Below are 15,708 nucleotides of genomic sequence, written 5' to 3' on the forward strand. Positions count from 1 at the left end.
CTTTGTGTGGGAGGATGCAAGAGTCTGGGCTCATTGAAATCGTTCCTTAGATGTGCGCCTCAGCTCTCTGGGGCCAGTATCCTGACACACCCGGAGTTCCCTCAGGGCTCACCGCAGGGAGTGGCCGCAGCCTGATGGCTGCTAGATGGCAGGCAGTCTTTTCAGCCCTGAGTTTCCTCGGCTCACTGGCTCACGTTGGAGGGCTGCAGTCGTTGACGACTGTGACATCCTTTGTTTACTGATATGGCAAGAAATAGTCCATTTCTCATCCCCATGGAAACCTGGAAGCTTCCTAGTCATACCCTGCCTTGTGCTGTGTCTGCCCCTTCTTCTTCCTGCACACACAGGTTTCCCTGGGGAGGAGGGGTGTGGCGATTCACTGGGACCTTTATAGGTTGGAGGAGACTGGTGTCTTAAAAACGTTCCGTGGAGATCCCAGTGTCTCTCTCCAGTGTTGTTATTTGTTTCATGTCATGATTACTACTGAAAATGATTTTGTCGTTTTGTCGTATAGAGGAGGGGAGATTTTAAAAATGACCCAAAAGGATCCACTTAGGGGATAAAGATACTGGGTGTGCCATCACTCCATTCTGCCTTCTCTCTGGGATGCACACACTCGCAGATGTAAAACGCACTCTGTTTTAATTTTATTTCATTGGTTAATTCTGTCCCCACCCCCTCCCTTCCTCTCTCTCTCTCCCTCCTTCTCTCTCTTTCCCTTTCTCCCTCTCTCTTCCTCCAAAATAAAGATCACATGGTTTTTCTCTTTGCACTTCTGGCTTCCACACCGCCCCGGCTCTGGGCTCTGTCCCTACCCCCCACCCCGCCCCATGTAGTAGATGCCTGTTTAGCCAATGAGTGAAGAGCGGAACAAATTTCCCACCATCACCCTCAGGCCATGGGTCCCCACAGGGGACACTCATTTGGTTACAGTGATGCTATTGAATCACTCCAAAGATGCTACTGAATTCATTGGGGCAGAATAGGTACTAATTTATGACAACCTTTGCCAACTATTCCCTAAGGGAGAACTTCAAAACTCCCCTTTGTTTTGTGTTTGCTCAACTGCAAATAGCCAGTGAAGGTGGCATCGTCCCGAACTGCTCTTGGCTGTTTCTCCTTGAGGTTCTCAGCCTCAGTCCTCTAAAAACAAGTGATGGCCCCTGAATTCTCACTGCGGTCCATGTGGATGCCCTGTGAAGGATAGGGTCCTGGGAGCCCGGGACCACCGCAATGATGTCTGGCCTTTCTCTCTCCAAGGCAAGTGTTCCCTTTATTCCTGGTAATCAAAGATGATGTGTTCTGACGAGACAGCATTTTTTCCTGCTGAGTTCCTATGGCAACGGTTTCAAAGATGGTGAATTTGATTTTTCCTCTTCCTTCTGTAATGCTCTCAGGCTTTCCAAAAATATCCTTATTTTTCTGGGCCTTATGTGGGTCTAGAAATATTCTGCCACAGCAAGTAGGACCACCTCATCCACCATGTAGATATTGTATCAAAGAGTGCAAGGTGCAGCAAGTAATTGAGAAAACATTTAAAAAATATATATATTTTTAGCATCTACTTTGTGTGAGTTGATGTGCTAGGCATCAGGGATACAAAGAGAAATTAAACTCAGCTCTTGTCCTTAAAAAGCTCACAGCCCCTAAAAAAGATAAACAAGTACACAGCTAGCCATAATGCAATGTAATATAATGTAACTTAACATTATATACCTAATGTAACACTAGTACATAGCTAACTATAATATAATGTAACATGACATGATGTAATGTTAGTACATAGTGAACTATAATATGATGTAACAATATAATGTAATGCAATATGATATAATAAATATAATGTGATGTAACATAAGAAATGTAATGTAACATAATAAATATTTCATCAGTTGTAGGAATAAATTAGTGGAGAAAGCCGTTCAGCCTAGAATGACAACAAGGGTTAGGAGCTGGCAGAGATGAATGTTGATTTCTGATCAGTTACTTATAGCTGTGCAAGCTCAGGGAAATGACCGCCCCTCTCTGAGCCCCCTGTCATCCCCCTGGTGCTGGGCTGGTGTGAGGGTGAAAGAGCACCCAACCAGCCCAGAGCAGCTCTTCCTTGGGACTTCCTGCTCATCCCTGCTGGGCCCCTGGGTGCTCAGGAGAGCCTCAGGAGAGAACATGAACACAGGTGGAGGACCCACAGGCAGTAGAGGGGCAGGTGAGCAGCCTGAGCTGTGAGGTGGCTTTGTGAAAATGCCTGGCGAGTAGAGCTCAGGGGGAGGTAAGAAGGGCAGTGTGGCCCATGCAGGTGAGGGGATCTGACCCGTCACCATCCCTGGTCAGGAATCTTTTTGAGAGTCACCGTTGCACAAGACTGATGTCACAGTGGTTCCATGCTACTGAGGGAGGTACCAAAATAAACACAGGAGCTGTGCTAACAGTTCTCGGTGTGTACTCAGCACTGGTCCTGATGGCATTGTGCCTTGTCACATTTGGGGGTGCTGCAGGCGTGATCTCCACCTCTCTCTTTGAGGGAATGAAGCATCTCCTCTTGGTCCAGCGCAGCATTGGCACACGAAGGCATCCACATATAGCGGCTATGGAGACGGTTGTGGGGCGATGCCTCACCACACTCTCCCCCTCTCAGCACGTGCCTCCGTTTCCTCTCCCCGCCTGTCCAACAACTGTGATGATGGTACCCAACCCGAGGGATTGTTCATGACAAAATATGATCGTGCGCATAAGATGCCCAGTGCATACCTGGCATAGAGCAGGCTCTCAGTAAATATTAGCTTCTATTTTTATTTCCTTAATTTTGTTTTTAATTAAAAACTCTTCAGCCAACAAGAGTGGCAGGTATTGACATTAGGAAGCAAATATTGCCATTAACTTCAGCCTCCATGGAAGAAACACACAGGAAGGTGGGTAGCTGGCTGTGTGCTGTCAGGTTTGATAAAAAGGCAGAACTGGTTTTCTCCTTGTGCTTTTTCAACAAAATAGCCAAGTTTGGAGGCCAGTTCTCTGTCAGGATATCATCCCCAGGTATCATGTGACTTCACGAGAAGGCCTTCAGGATTGGTGGTCCGGAGGCCTGGAAACCATTCCCTCTCTCTCTCTCTCTCTCTCTTTCTCTCTCTCTCTCTCTCTCACACACACACACACACACACACACACACACACACACACACACACTTCTGACTCCTGCCTCTTGCTAGCTAAGGGACCGACCTGGGGCAAACTCCTTAACCCTTTCCGGAGGCAGTTTCTGCATCCGTTTTTGTCGAAGGCCTTAATAAAAGTGACCCGCGCCAGACCCGTTGGCACTTTGAAGATCCAGACTGAAGGCGTGCGGGGAAGTGGCCGCACACCCCACACCCGGCTCTAGCCTCTGCGCTCAGGATGCCCCTGTGTCATCTTGGCCTCTCCATCGGCCCGCAGGTCCCTGGCAGGCAGCCGAACGGGTGTGGGTGAATGACTGCCATCCCGCGATGCTCTCTGCCTGCGGTTTGCAGGGACGGGCGAGCTCATTCTGAGCGTCCTCTGATCTGTTGAGAAAGGGAAACAACATCCCATGAAGTGTGAATTGTCTGAATAGAGGTTCCATCTCAAAAGTCATTTGAATCAAATTCAAGATTCGTGTACGAACTTCACTCTTCCCACCTTCTTAAAGGACAAATTTTTTTTTTAACATCTTTATTGGAGTATAATTGCTTTACAATGATGTGTTAGTTTCTGCTTTATAACAAAGTGAATCACTTATGCATATACATATGTTCCCATATCTCTTCCCTCTTGCATCTCCCTCCCTCCCACCCTCCCTATCCCACCCCCCTATCCCACCCCTCTAGGTGGTCACAAAGCACCGAGCTGATCTCCCTGTGCTATGCAGTTGCTTCCCACTAGCTATCTATTTTACGTTTGGTAGTGTATATATGTCCATGCCACTCTCTCACCCTGTCACATCTTACCCTTCCCCCTCCCCATATCCTCAAGTCCATTCTCTAGTAGGTCTGTGTCTTTATTCCCGTCTTGCCACTAGGTTCTTCATGACCTTTATTTTCCCTTAGATTCCATATGTATGTGTTAAAGGACAACTTTTGAAGTAAGATAGACACGCAGGAAAGTGGACAGCTTTCACAGTCACGCCCATGTGACCAGACAGCCAGCCCTCACCCCCCACCCCAGGAGCAATTCTCACTCTGACACAGGATATTAGTTTTGCCTGTTTTTGACCTTTATAAAAGCCACAATTTCCCAGCCTGGACACTATTGACGCTTAGGACTGGATGAGTCTGTGTTGTCAGGGGCTGCCCTGTGCACTATAGCGTGTGGAGCAGCCCCCCTGCCCGCATCCCACTAGATGCCAGTAGCACCCCCTCTCCGCCAGCTGAGACAATCAAAAATGTCTGCAGACATCACCAAAAGTCCCCTAAGGGACGGAATCACTCCCAGTTGAGAACCACTGATAGAAATGGAATCACATTGTGTGTTCTTATTTGTGTCTGGGTATTTTGTTTTGTTTTTGTCATCATCGTGTTTGTGAGATTCATCCATGCTGCTGTGTATAATTGTGGTTCATAATCATTGCTGTGTAGAATGCCATTGTGTAAATATGCCGCAATTTATGTATCCTTCTACTGCTGATGGGCACTTGGATTATTTCCAGCTTGGGGCTGTTCTGGATGGTGTCGCCATGGACATTTGTGTACCGGTGTTGAGCACATGTACACCTTTCTGTTAGGTGTATAGTCTGTTTTGTGCTGTCTTTTTGCCTCTCCTGCCGGCCCCCATGTGGCTTCCGTGCCTCCATCACAAGGGAACTTCCTCATACGGTGAAATGCCCTGGCTAAACCCCTGCCCCCTTCAGCCTTCTCCTGGACCTGGTGGCATAAACTCCGGTGTTCTGATTTCCATCACAGCTGGTGCATCACTCCAGTTAAGCCACTAACACTCACCACACTGCCCAGCAGGGACCCCCAGCCTCTGGCCAACTCATCACCACAACTGAGTGCTCTCTCCTGATGGGGTCTGGGGGAAGCCTGTTGACCAGCCCTGTAGCCCCAGGGGATGGGACCACTCAACCTTGGGATCCTGTACTCCAAGACTGGCCCTGGGGGGAGGGTGATGGGCAGCAGTTCCCATTCTGATGACTTTTCACATGATTGTCACTTTCCTTGATCAGAATGTTCTTCTGACCCATGTTATATGCTGATCAAGGTGGCAGGATTTGGATGTTAAACTTGCCAGCCCTCGAATCAAAGTCTATGTTTTCTTCCTCCCCTCCTTCCTTCCTTCCTTCCTTCCTTCCTCTGTCCCTCCCTCCCTCCCTTCTTTCCTGTGTGCCAGATCATGTACATATTTTGTTAGATTTATAGTAGTGTTCTGTTTTTTGGTACTCTTGTAAATGAAACTTTTAAAATTTTGAATTCCAATTGTTCATTGCTTGAATATAGAGATATAATTAATTTTTAATATTCACCTTGTCTTCTGTGACCTTGTTTAAACTCACTTATGAGTTATATGATCGTTTTGTAAATTCTTTGGGATTTTCTATGTAGACAATCATGTCATCTGCAATTAGAGACAATTTTATTTCTTCATTTCCCATCTATGTACCTTTTATTTCTTTTTCTTGCTTTATTGCACTGCCTAGAACTTCCAGTACAACATCCTTGCCTATTCCTTAGATCTTAGAGGGAAAGCATTCAGTTTCTCACCATTAAGTATGATATTAGCTCTAGATTGTTTGTTTGTTTGTTTTTTGTAGGTGCTCTTTATCAGATTTAGGGAGTTCCCTTCTATTTCTATTTTGCTAGGAATTTTTACCACTAATATATGTTTAGTTTTGTCAAACGCTTTTCCTGCATCTATTGATATGATTATGTTTTGTTTCTTCTTCCTTCTGTTCGTATAGTGAATTACATTAATTGATTTTCGAATGTTGACCCAGTCTTGCATTATCCTTTCTTATATGTTGCTGGATTCAATTTGCTAATATCTGTTGTCTACTTTTTGTCTGTGTTCAATTAGGAAATTGATCTTCCATCTTCTCTTCTTGTCATATCTTTGATTTTTGTAGCAGGATAATGCTAGCGTCATAAACATAATTTGGGAAGTGTTCCAAAAAATAAACTGGAAAGTGTTTTCTCTTCTGTTTTCTGGAAGAGATTGTATAGAACTGGTATTATTCTTCCTTACACGTTTGATAGAATTTGTCAGTGAAACCATTTACAGATTTCTTTTTTTGGAAATCTTGCCTCATTTTATGTAAGCAATGGTCCTGATGTCAGTTCTGACTGTGACGCCTTTGCAATGTTGTTCAGACTCAGGGGTGAGTCTGGGCTTGGGCAGGGGTCTTAGTTCTGTTCTCAAAGCCTTTATTACGATTCCTTGGTTCGTTTCTGTGCATGCACAGCTTGGAGCGAGCCCAGAATGTGTGAGGTTTACACACGGAATCAGGGGACCCCTTCTCCACTCTCTCCCCCCTGAAATTTACCCCCTGGGACGCTCTTTGGCTCCAGGAATGGTCTTTCCTAACCCTCTAGCTAGAAAGTCAATGTTTCTGTCAACTTTCTCCTCCTGTGCTGTCAGACAGCTCTACACAGCCAGGATGCCTGCTCTGCAAAGCAGGTGAGAAAAGAGGAAGAAAAGATAAGGGGGTCTCCCCACACTCTTCAGACTATGGGCGCCCTTTTCTCTGTCCTGCTGGCCAGAAAGAAGGGTTTTCTCTTGTGTTTTAGGTCCCGTGTCACATCCGCCACCGTCACTGCCATCCAAGCACAGTCCAGAGACTGAGATCGGCCCTGGGGCAAGTCCAGGAGAGAGAAAAGAGAAAAAAAGAAAGAAATTGGAGATTCTGCCAGAACCCCCAGCTCCCAGGAGCCCCCTCCTCTCAGTCCTCCATCTAGAAAGAGGGGTGTCTCCCAGGGCTTTTCTGTGGAAGCCAGAAGGGAAGGAGGGAGGGCCCCAGAAAGCATCCCCTGCTGTCTGCCTTCAGGGTCCCCCCGCCCAGGCCACCTGCTGTGCTTCCTCGGCAGAGTCCTGGGGCCCAGAGTTCCTAGTTGTGCTGTGTCTTGGCAGCAGAAGCCTTTCATTGTAGTTTAATGTTTTTATAAGGGTTCCCTGTGTCCGGGGCGAGACTCCTCATTGTTCAGACAGGAAATGGACCCAGCAGTAGAAGTGGCCCAGCTGGGCCTGGAGCCAGGATGGCATGTCCTCCTGGGGCATCTCCAGGCATCCCTGCCCAGTCACGGCCGCGTGGTTACTCCCCTCCCCGGGTCTGGAGGCAAAGCGCCCTTGCGGCCAGCGTGGTGCACCCTTCAACCCAGACCTCCTGGGAGTCGTTATGATTAGTAATATCCACAGGCAGGAAACGGAAACTTGGCCCCTTTCTCTCTCCTGCCCTGATGGGCCTTTAAGCCTCACCTTCAGAATGCATTGGAAGGGGATCGTGGTTTATCCTGCAGTGGGCCTTGAATTCCCTTTCTCATGTTCCCAATGGAATTCACTGGAAATTAACCAGATCCAAAAGCACAAAATGGAGAAAATCAAAAGAGATTCACTGTGGCGAGGACAGTGAGAGGACAGCAGGCCCGGCTTTCTGCCCTGGGCCCTTGGGGTCCACCCAGCCATGACAGCAAGGATGACACAATTATGGCTCGTGAGCATTGGGTACGGACAGCTGGGACATTGCATATTTCAGACACGAGCACCCTGGGGTGGGCGTAGGGAGTCCCACTATTAGCCTATTTTACAGATAAAGAAACTGAGGTCCAGAGAGAGTCTGCCACTTGCGTGTGTCACACAGCCAGGAAGGAACAGAGCTGGGGCTCTGCCTCATGCCTGATTCTTCAGCCCACGGAATTGACCTCAACTTGCCTTGTTCTTATCTCTGTTAAAGTGCAGGTAATTCCATTTTATGACAGTGTGTTTGAGTCTGTATTCCTCTAAAGTGTGAGCCCTGCAAGGTCCGAGGTCACGGGTTACCCCTTGGCATCCCTCATGTCTGTCCCACACCTCCTGGAGCAGAGTGGGCCTTCAGCACATGTTGAATGAATAATGAATGGGTGAATGACACTCTGTATCTATCCAGCCTTTATATTTGGAACACAGAGACCCCTCAAGAATTTAGAGATGAGAGAAATTATCTTTATAATGTTTGTAGTCTGGCTGGAGGCGTCCCTGGAATTTTCCGATGAACTAGGTCACGCAGGAGCCTGGGCCACAGATGGCAGGCTTCTGCAGAGACAAAACCGAGGGGATGATTCTTTGTACAAATTCTGAAATTGCAGCTCTGTCTCAGATTGCATGGAGGTGCCAGATTTAGCAAATAAAAACACAAGACAGAGGCCCAATTAAATTTGAATGTCAGATAATTTTTTAGTACAAATATAAATTTTTGCTGTATGTCCAATGCAATATTTGGGATATACTTATATAAAATTACTTTACTATTATTATACTAAAAATTATTTTGTTGTTTATCTGAAATTCAGATTTAACTGGGTGTCCTGTATTTTATCTGAGGATTTCCTTTTTTTTTTTTTTAATAAAGAATCTTTTTTTTTTTTTTTTTTTTTTACTTTTTGGCTGTGTTGGGTCTTCGCCTCTGCGCAAGGGCTTTCTCAGGTTGCAGCAAGTGGGGGCCACTCTTCATCGCAGTGCGCGGGCCTCTCACCATCGCAGCCTCTCTTGTTGCGGAGCACAGGCTCCAGACGCGCAGGCTCAGCAGTTGTGGCTCACGGGCCCAGTTGCTCCGCGGCATGTGGGATCTTCCCAGACCAGGGCTCGAACCCGTGTCCCCTGCATTGGCAGGCGGACTCTCAACCACTGCGCCACCAGGGAAGCCTGGATTTTCTTTTTTTAAATTTTTATTGGAGTAGAGTTGATTTACAGTGTTGTGTTAGTTTCAGGTGTACAGCAAAGTGAATCAGTTATACATATACGTATATCCACTCTTTTTTAGATTCTTTTCCCGTATAGGCCATTACAGAGTACATAGTAGAGTTCCCTGTGCTGTACAGTAGGTCCTTATTAGTTCTGAGGATTTTATCTAAGGGCTTATGTGACAATCCTCATCACTCAGGCTCTCACTTTAGGGCCATTTATAACTGACTCTGGTCAGTTAGTATCTGGCAAGACTTCTGAGCACTGGGCTTGACCTTGGCGGTCACTCATCTGAGCTACTCCCTGGTAAGTAAGGCTCAGAGAGGGAGGCAGGGCTCCAGCAGGGCCAGAACCCAAGTCCCCTGGCCCCAAAGGGACAGGGGACAATACGAATGTTTTTACTGCGGTACAACTTTGAAATCCACAGCCCAGGAGCAGTGAATGTAGCTGTGGCTCGGCCAGGATCCTGCAGTGCCAGGGACCTGAGGACGGCCTTCTAGGGAAAAGAGTCTGGTGGAGCCCAGGGTACAGCCAACAAGCTCCCCTTCACAGAGCCGCCACCAACAAATGCCCATCCTCTCTCATTTCCCCTCCTCTGAAAGGTGCTCATTATTCAGGAAAGTGTCTGGCTGGGCCACCTCCGGTGACCTGCTTTGAAGATTTCCTTTTGAAAGCATCTTCTGTTCCTTTCCCTGGAGGGGCCCAGCTTAGGGGAGATTTATGTAACCTCCGTCTCCTCAGTGGGAACAGATGGGGACCTGGAGGGCCCACCTCCACGGAGCGGCGCTTCTGTGGGGGGCAGGGTGGGCACCCTGGAGGATGGTGCCGCAGTGTCCATGACAGCCACGCCCTCCTGGAGCCCCTTCACGTCACGCTTGGCCACACATGCCACGCGGTGACCCCAACACTGAAGGATGGGGACCCGGAGCTCTGGGTACCATCTTTGCTTCCGAGGGTGGCTGGTCCTACCGTCTCGTGTGTGATGCTCTCCAGTGTTCAAAGAATTGCTCTTAATGTTATAAAGTTTAAAACACCAAAAAGTGACAGACATCCATATGCCCACTAACCGGAATAGACCACTTTTTAATATTTTATCATGTTTATTCATCTTCTCTTATAATAAAATGTTACAAACAAAATCAGTCTCTTTCCCCCTATCTCCCCCTTTCTCAGAGGCAGCTGCTGTTGTAAATCTGGCTGATGTATTTACAATCCATGTCTGTGCGTTTACATATATGTGGATCCATGCATAATATATAATATTACTGTTAGGCGTGTTTTTAATTTCAGGGATGGCAACTGAGTTTATTTTGTGACTCGCCTTTCTCCCCAGAAAGTGTCTTTTACGTAGTGTAAGGGTCTCCCAGCATCTCCCTTCTTCTCTGAAGCAGTCTATATTATTTTCCCCATTTTTAAATGACAAACTAAGAAATGGGTCTCGGTCCCACAGAGGGGAAATGTTGGCTCTGGGCCCAAATCTCAGCTTGCCCTCAGGATTCTTGGCTGATGGTCCAAGAATTCATTCATTCACCAAGTATGCTTTTTGTCCTTTTGGTTTTTTTTGTTTTTTTAATTTATTTATTTTTGGCTGTGTTGGGTCTTCGTTTCTGTGCGAGAGCTTTCTCTAGTTGTGGCAAGCGGGGGCCACTCTTCATCGCGGTGCGCGGGCCTCTCATTATCGCGGCCTCTCTTGTTGCGGAGCACGGGCTCCAGACGCGCAGGCTCAGTAGTTGTGGCTCACGGGCCCAGTTGCTCCGCGGCATGTGGGATCTTCCCAGACCAGGGCTCGAACCCGTGTCCCCTGCATTGGCAGGCAGATTCTCAACCACTGCGCCACCAGGGAAGCTCACCAAGTATGTTTTGAGTGTTGGCTCTCTTGTAGGCTCGAGGATACTGTGGGAAAGAGGGAAGGTCCCTGCCTTCCTGGCAGTTACAGTCGGGAGGCCTGTATAGGTAACATTGACCTTGAACACTGGCCATTGACCTTGACACTCTGTCCTCGTGTCCCCTCTTCAACAAGCCAACAAGAGTTTTTCTGATCTTGACAAGATCATCTCTGATGAGGAGACGAGTCCCCCACCCTGTGTCCTTCTGATTGTTAATGTCTAACTGAGCAAGAGGAGACTTCTTTCTTGTTCTGCCTCCTTGGGTCACACTCTCTTCTGCATGGTGGACCTCCTAGTGTTTGAAGTTAGGAATCATCGCCCTCAAATCTGCTCTGAGCCGTAACCTCATCCAAGCCACTCATCCCCATCCTCAGGGGTCCAGTGACTACACCTGCCCACGGGGTCGAGAAGGCCCAGTTGCTCATCTCAGTAAGGGCGTGACACCCGGAGGTCATTTCCAAAAATGGCTTAAAATTAGACCTGGCCGGCTGGAGGGCCTTTCGGAAAGACCTTCCAGAGGCTTCTGCCATCACCTGCTTCTGAAGTGACTTCAGCCATCATTCCTTCGTTCTTACCATGAGTCAGTTTCTGATCAAGTCTTCCCAACTTCCAAATGAGGCTGAATTGAGGCTGACCTTTTTTGGTTTTCTATTCGTGGGATTTTGCCGTGTAAAGTTATTTTCATGTGTAACCTGGCACTTTGAAGTAGAATCTGTTTTACAAAGGAAAAAACATCAAAACCAACAAACCTGAGGGGTTGGATTGAGCGACAGTGCTGGCTGAACTCAACAGAACTTGGTGGGAGTGGAGGGCCGCCTGTATGCAGATGAGTGTCTGATTAATTGATTGCACAAAAGCACACAACTGGAAATGCCAGGTTCCCGATTCCCTCACTTTAGCTTAAGCAGTTGGATAAGAGATGCATGTCTCTCGGTTTTGAATTACTACACGAACAAGAGGAAAGAACATTAGGAATGACTGAGCGACTGGTGCCACGTTTGATTTATCACATATGATCTGATTCCCTCCTTGCGAGGGTCCTGCTGGTTCCACGGTATCATCTTCATTACTTACAGGGGAAGAAATGGAAGCAGGTTGGTTAAATGATTCGCTTGGCTGTACTATCTGTAATGAAGCAGGATTCACCCCCGAGTCTTTCTGACACTAGAACCCACTCCATCCCTCACACTGAGGCGGCAGAATTGGACGCCACTGGCTGTGACCTCTGGCAGTGCTGGGCTGTCCGTCAATGAGGTGCAGGGCAGAGAGGGGCTCAGCGCCGGGGAGCTCTGAGAGCCGGTGTATGAAGTGCAGCCGATTGGGAGGCTGTCTGCCGATTTCAAGTTCATTAATTCCACACGGTCGTACTTGTCACTCTTTCTGTGTTACAAATGGGGTTGAGGGAGCATGAGATGAGTGGGCCATGGCTTTGCCTTCAAGAGTTCCCTGTGTGGTGGGAGACCTACCTCCAGTTAACCGAGCCTGTGGTTGTCACCTTACGTGGCCAGAGACCTTGCAGACGTGATGAAGGTGTAGGATCTGGAGATGGGAGACGATCCAAGTGAGCCCGATAGAATGAGCGCAGTCAGACCTCTGACCTCCAGAACGGTAAGATAACAAATGTGTGTCATTTTAAGCCACTGAGTGTGTGGCAATTTATTATAGCAGCCATAGGAAACTGACACAGGGCATTAACTACCCACAGGGAAGCAGAGAACAGGAGAGGGGCGCAGGGGGAGGGCAGCTGCCCCCGTGCAGGTTGGCAGTAGGGCTGTGTCAGCCTGGGGGCCGCTCTCTCCTCCCCCCACCAAAGGCTCTGTCCAGTGCCCCCTTTTTTTCCCCCCAATGAATTGGATGAAAATGCTCATCGAACCCACATATGTCCTGAAGAAAGGAGAGGGTGGAGCAGGCTTATGTCCAGAGATCTCAACAGGACAGAAGAGGGGAGTCGAGGCGGGGGCATCTGTCCAAAACCCCAGTGCCCTGGGGGAGGGAGGAGAGGCTGAGGCGGGCCGCTGGGCAGAGGACAACGGGCATGTGATTAATTCCGGGGAGGGGGAGTGCAGCAGGGGCACCAGGGGAGGGGGCTGTGGAACCAGCAGGGGAGGGAGAAGGGCAGCTTCCTGTCTGGCCTGATCCCCACTCTCTGACAGATAGTCTCCATGCGCTCACCTGAGTGATGCTTCCGCCTTGGGTGGGTCAGATGAAGATTCTGCCGATTTCCCCTAGAGAAGGGCGGTGCCGTCCCAGGGCAGCAGGAGGAAAGGGTACCCGCCAGGTAGGGGTGGGGTCAGTGGGGGGCTGCTGGAGAGGCAGAATCAGCCAACAATGTTGTTGGTCCAAGTTGAGGGTGGGTGTCATTCATCCGTCACTGAACAGGGATTTATCAGGCACGACTGTGCTCCCGACCTGGGCAAGGCTCTAGGAGTTCCACGATGAGAATAAACTCATCTGCTCCCCGCGCAGAGCTTCCAGGGGGACGCAGATGGGAACTGCATCTTGGGGTGGGTGCCCCCAAGGAAAGGATGTGGTCTTGGGGGTACTTGGGAGGGAAGGCTACAGTGGACAGGACCATTGGCTGAGATTCGAAGGATGAGGAGGTCTAATGGGAAAGCCCGGGCCCCTCCCTGCAGGCCAGAGCATAGCTGCCTCTGCTGCCCCCTTAGGACGGATGTGCCTGATTCATCTGTAACCCATCTCATCTGCATCACCAGCGGGGGGACAAAAGGAGGTCACAGTTCTCCTATTTAAACTTTCAATTGTATTTTTAATAGAATATATGTTAATTGTCATTCTCATTTGTGCTTGTCATCATATCTCTTAATATATACTACATATGTTAATATACCATTTACTATAATAAACATATAGGAAGGACCCATATATAAATGCAGCCCTGGATGAAGTCTCACAAAGTGAACTCACCCCTGTAACCAGCAGCCCCATCGAGGATCTGCACGTGGCCTATCCTCAGCGCCCCCTGTTGGCCTCTTCCTGTTACTACAGCCCCAGATTGACAACTGCCAGGTCCCCACCGAACTAAAGGACCAAGCTGTGTTACTGATGAAATGCCAAGCTCCTCTCAGCACAAGTCTGTCAAAGGCTGCTCTTCTCAGCCCAAGCAGGTGCTCGGAAGCACCCGTTGACACAGTCATGGGCATCCTTTCAAAAGAGGCCATTGAGATTCAGAGCAAGCCACACATGGCGCTGCCTGAAAGTAGCCTCTCTGTGTGAATTCTCTGATGGTTCGTGTTCCCTTCAGATACTCTTTCTTTTTTACTCCTTCCTTCCCTCCCTCCCTCCCTCCCCTCTTTCTCGCTCCTTCTCCTTCCTTGCTCTCATCCCCACCTGGAGCGTGGCCCTCACCCGTCTGGCTCACCACTGTCTGCAGAGTCTAGGACTTAGGCCCCTAGTTAATCATCCCTAATACAAGTCAGACGGGCGGCTGAGTGAGGTGGACCCCGCTCTGCTCCCACCCCCCCCCCCGGGGCAGTGCACATAGGCCCTGCTGGAGCGTGGCCCCTGGGGGTAGTGGCTGGTGCATCTCTGGGGCCCAGTACTGAGTCTGACCTGGGAGTCGGAGAGGCTGTGGGCAGAACGGGAAGCACCCTGGCTCCACAGTCGGACGCACCCGACTCTCAGCCCTGACCCCGGCACAGACGACTACAGTGGCCTTGACCTTTGCTTACCCATCTGAAATGGGGGTACCGTGGTATGCTCCAGCAGGATAGTTGGATGATTAAATGAGACTATTTTAAAATCTCTAGCACATTTCATGACCATAGCTGGGCCTCCATGCTGGTAGTAGTAGTAGTAGCTCAATAAATGTGTATTGAAGGAAGGCTTAACTGTTTAGTGCTCAATCATTCATGTACCATTAATAGAAACACGTTTATTATGGGCCTCATACTTGCCAGAGCCAACCCTGGGGCTTAAGTCGTGTCAGCCTCTGGACGGGTCTGGAAGGGCCTGGACGGCCTGGACATTGGTCTTCTGGACTGTATCCAGGGCCAGGCCCTCCCTTTGAACAGCCCAACTCACCCCCGCCCACGCACCTGAGTCTCAGGAATAAGGGGCTTTACAAACACAAAGAGGAAACCCTGGTCCCTGGAGTGCAAACCAGCTGCTTCTTGTGCAGCAAAGCAAGGTCTTGGGAATTAGTCAATCTTCTGGGGAGTTTGTCCTTGTGCATTAAAAGCTCTGAAGCATCACACCCGCTGACTGGGAAGTTCTGTATCTGGGTCTGCCTAATAAATAAAAATGCACATGCAGGGCTTCCCTGGTGGCGCAGTGGTTGAGAATCTGCCTGCCAATGCAGGAGACACGGGTTCGAGCCCTGGTCCGGGAAGATCCCACATGCCATGGAGCAACTAAGCCCGTGCGCCACAACTACTGAGCCTGCGCTCTAGAGCCTGCGAGCCACAACTGCTGAGCCCATGTGCCACAACTACTGAAGCCCACGCGCCTAGAGCCCATGCTCTGCAACAAGAGAAGCCACCGCAATGAGAAGCCAGCGCACCGCAAAGAAGAGTAGCCCCCGCTCGCCACAACCAGAGAAAGCCCATGTGCAGCAACGAAGACCCAACACAGCCAAAAATAAAATAAATAAAATAATAAAAAATATAAAATAAAATAAAGATAAGCAACTGATATTAAAAAAAAATGCACGTGCAAGCATGTATGCATACCCAAGTGTATGTACAAGGATGTTTACCAGTACATTATTTATAATAGGAAAGCATCAAAATTCCTAAATCTCCAATTCTAGAGGAACGGTTAAATTATGGCTTGTATTTATGATAGAATATTATACAACTGTAAAACAGTATCTTGATAGGCTTTTAAATACAGGAATATAAAACCACATGTTTAAAAGTTCTCTCTCTCTGTCTCTCTCACACACACACACACACACACACAACACACACACAAAGAAAGGAAGATGTGA

The 15,708-nt window shown here is 48.6% G+C and overlaps 1 protein-coding gene across 1 annotated transcript in view; it reads left to right on the top strand.

The window, feature by feature from the left end:
- C2H14orf132 (chromosome 2 C14orf132 homolog) overlaps positions 1–15,708 on the top strand; it is a 54,796-nt gene that overhangs the window by 34,401 nt on the left and 4,687 nt on the right. The window lies entirely within an intron of this gene.

The sequence above is a fragment of the Balaenoptera ricei genome, chromosome 2 (genome assembly GCF_028023285.1).
Source record: "Balaenoptera ricei isolate mBalRic1 chromosome 2, mBalRic1.hap2, whole genome shotgun sequence".
In the NCBI taxonomy this organism is placed as follows: domain Eukaryota; kingdom Metazoa; phylum Chordata; class Mammalia; order Artiodactyla; family Balaenopteridae; genus Balaenoptera; species Balaenoptera ricei.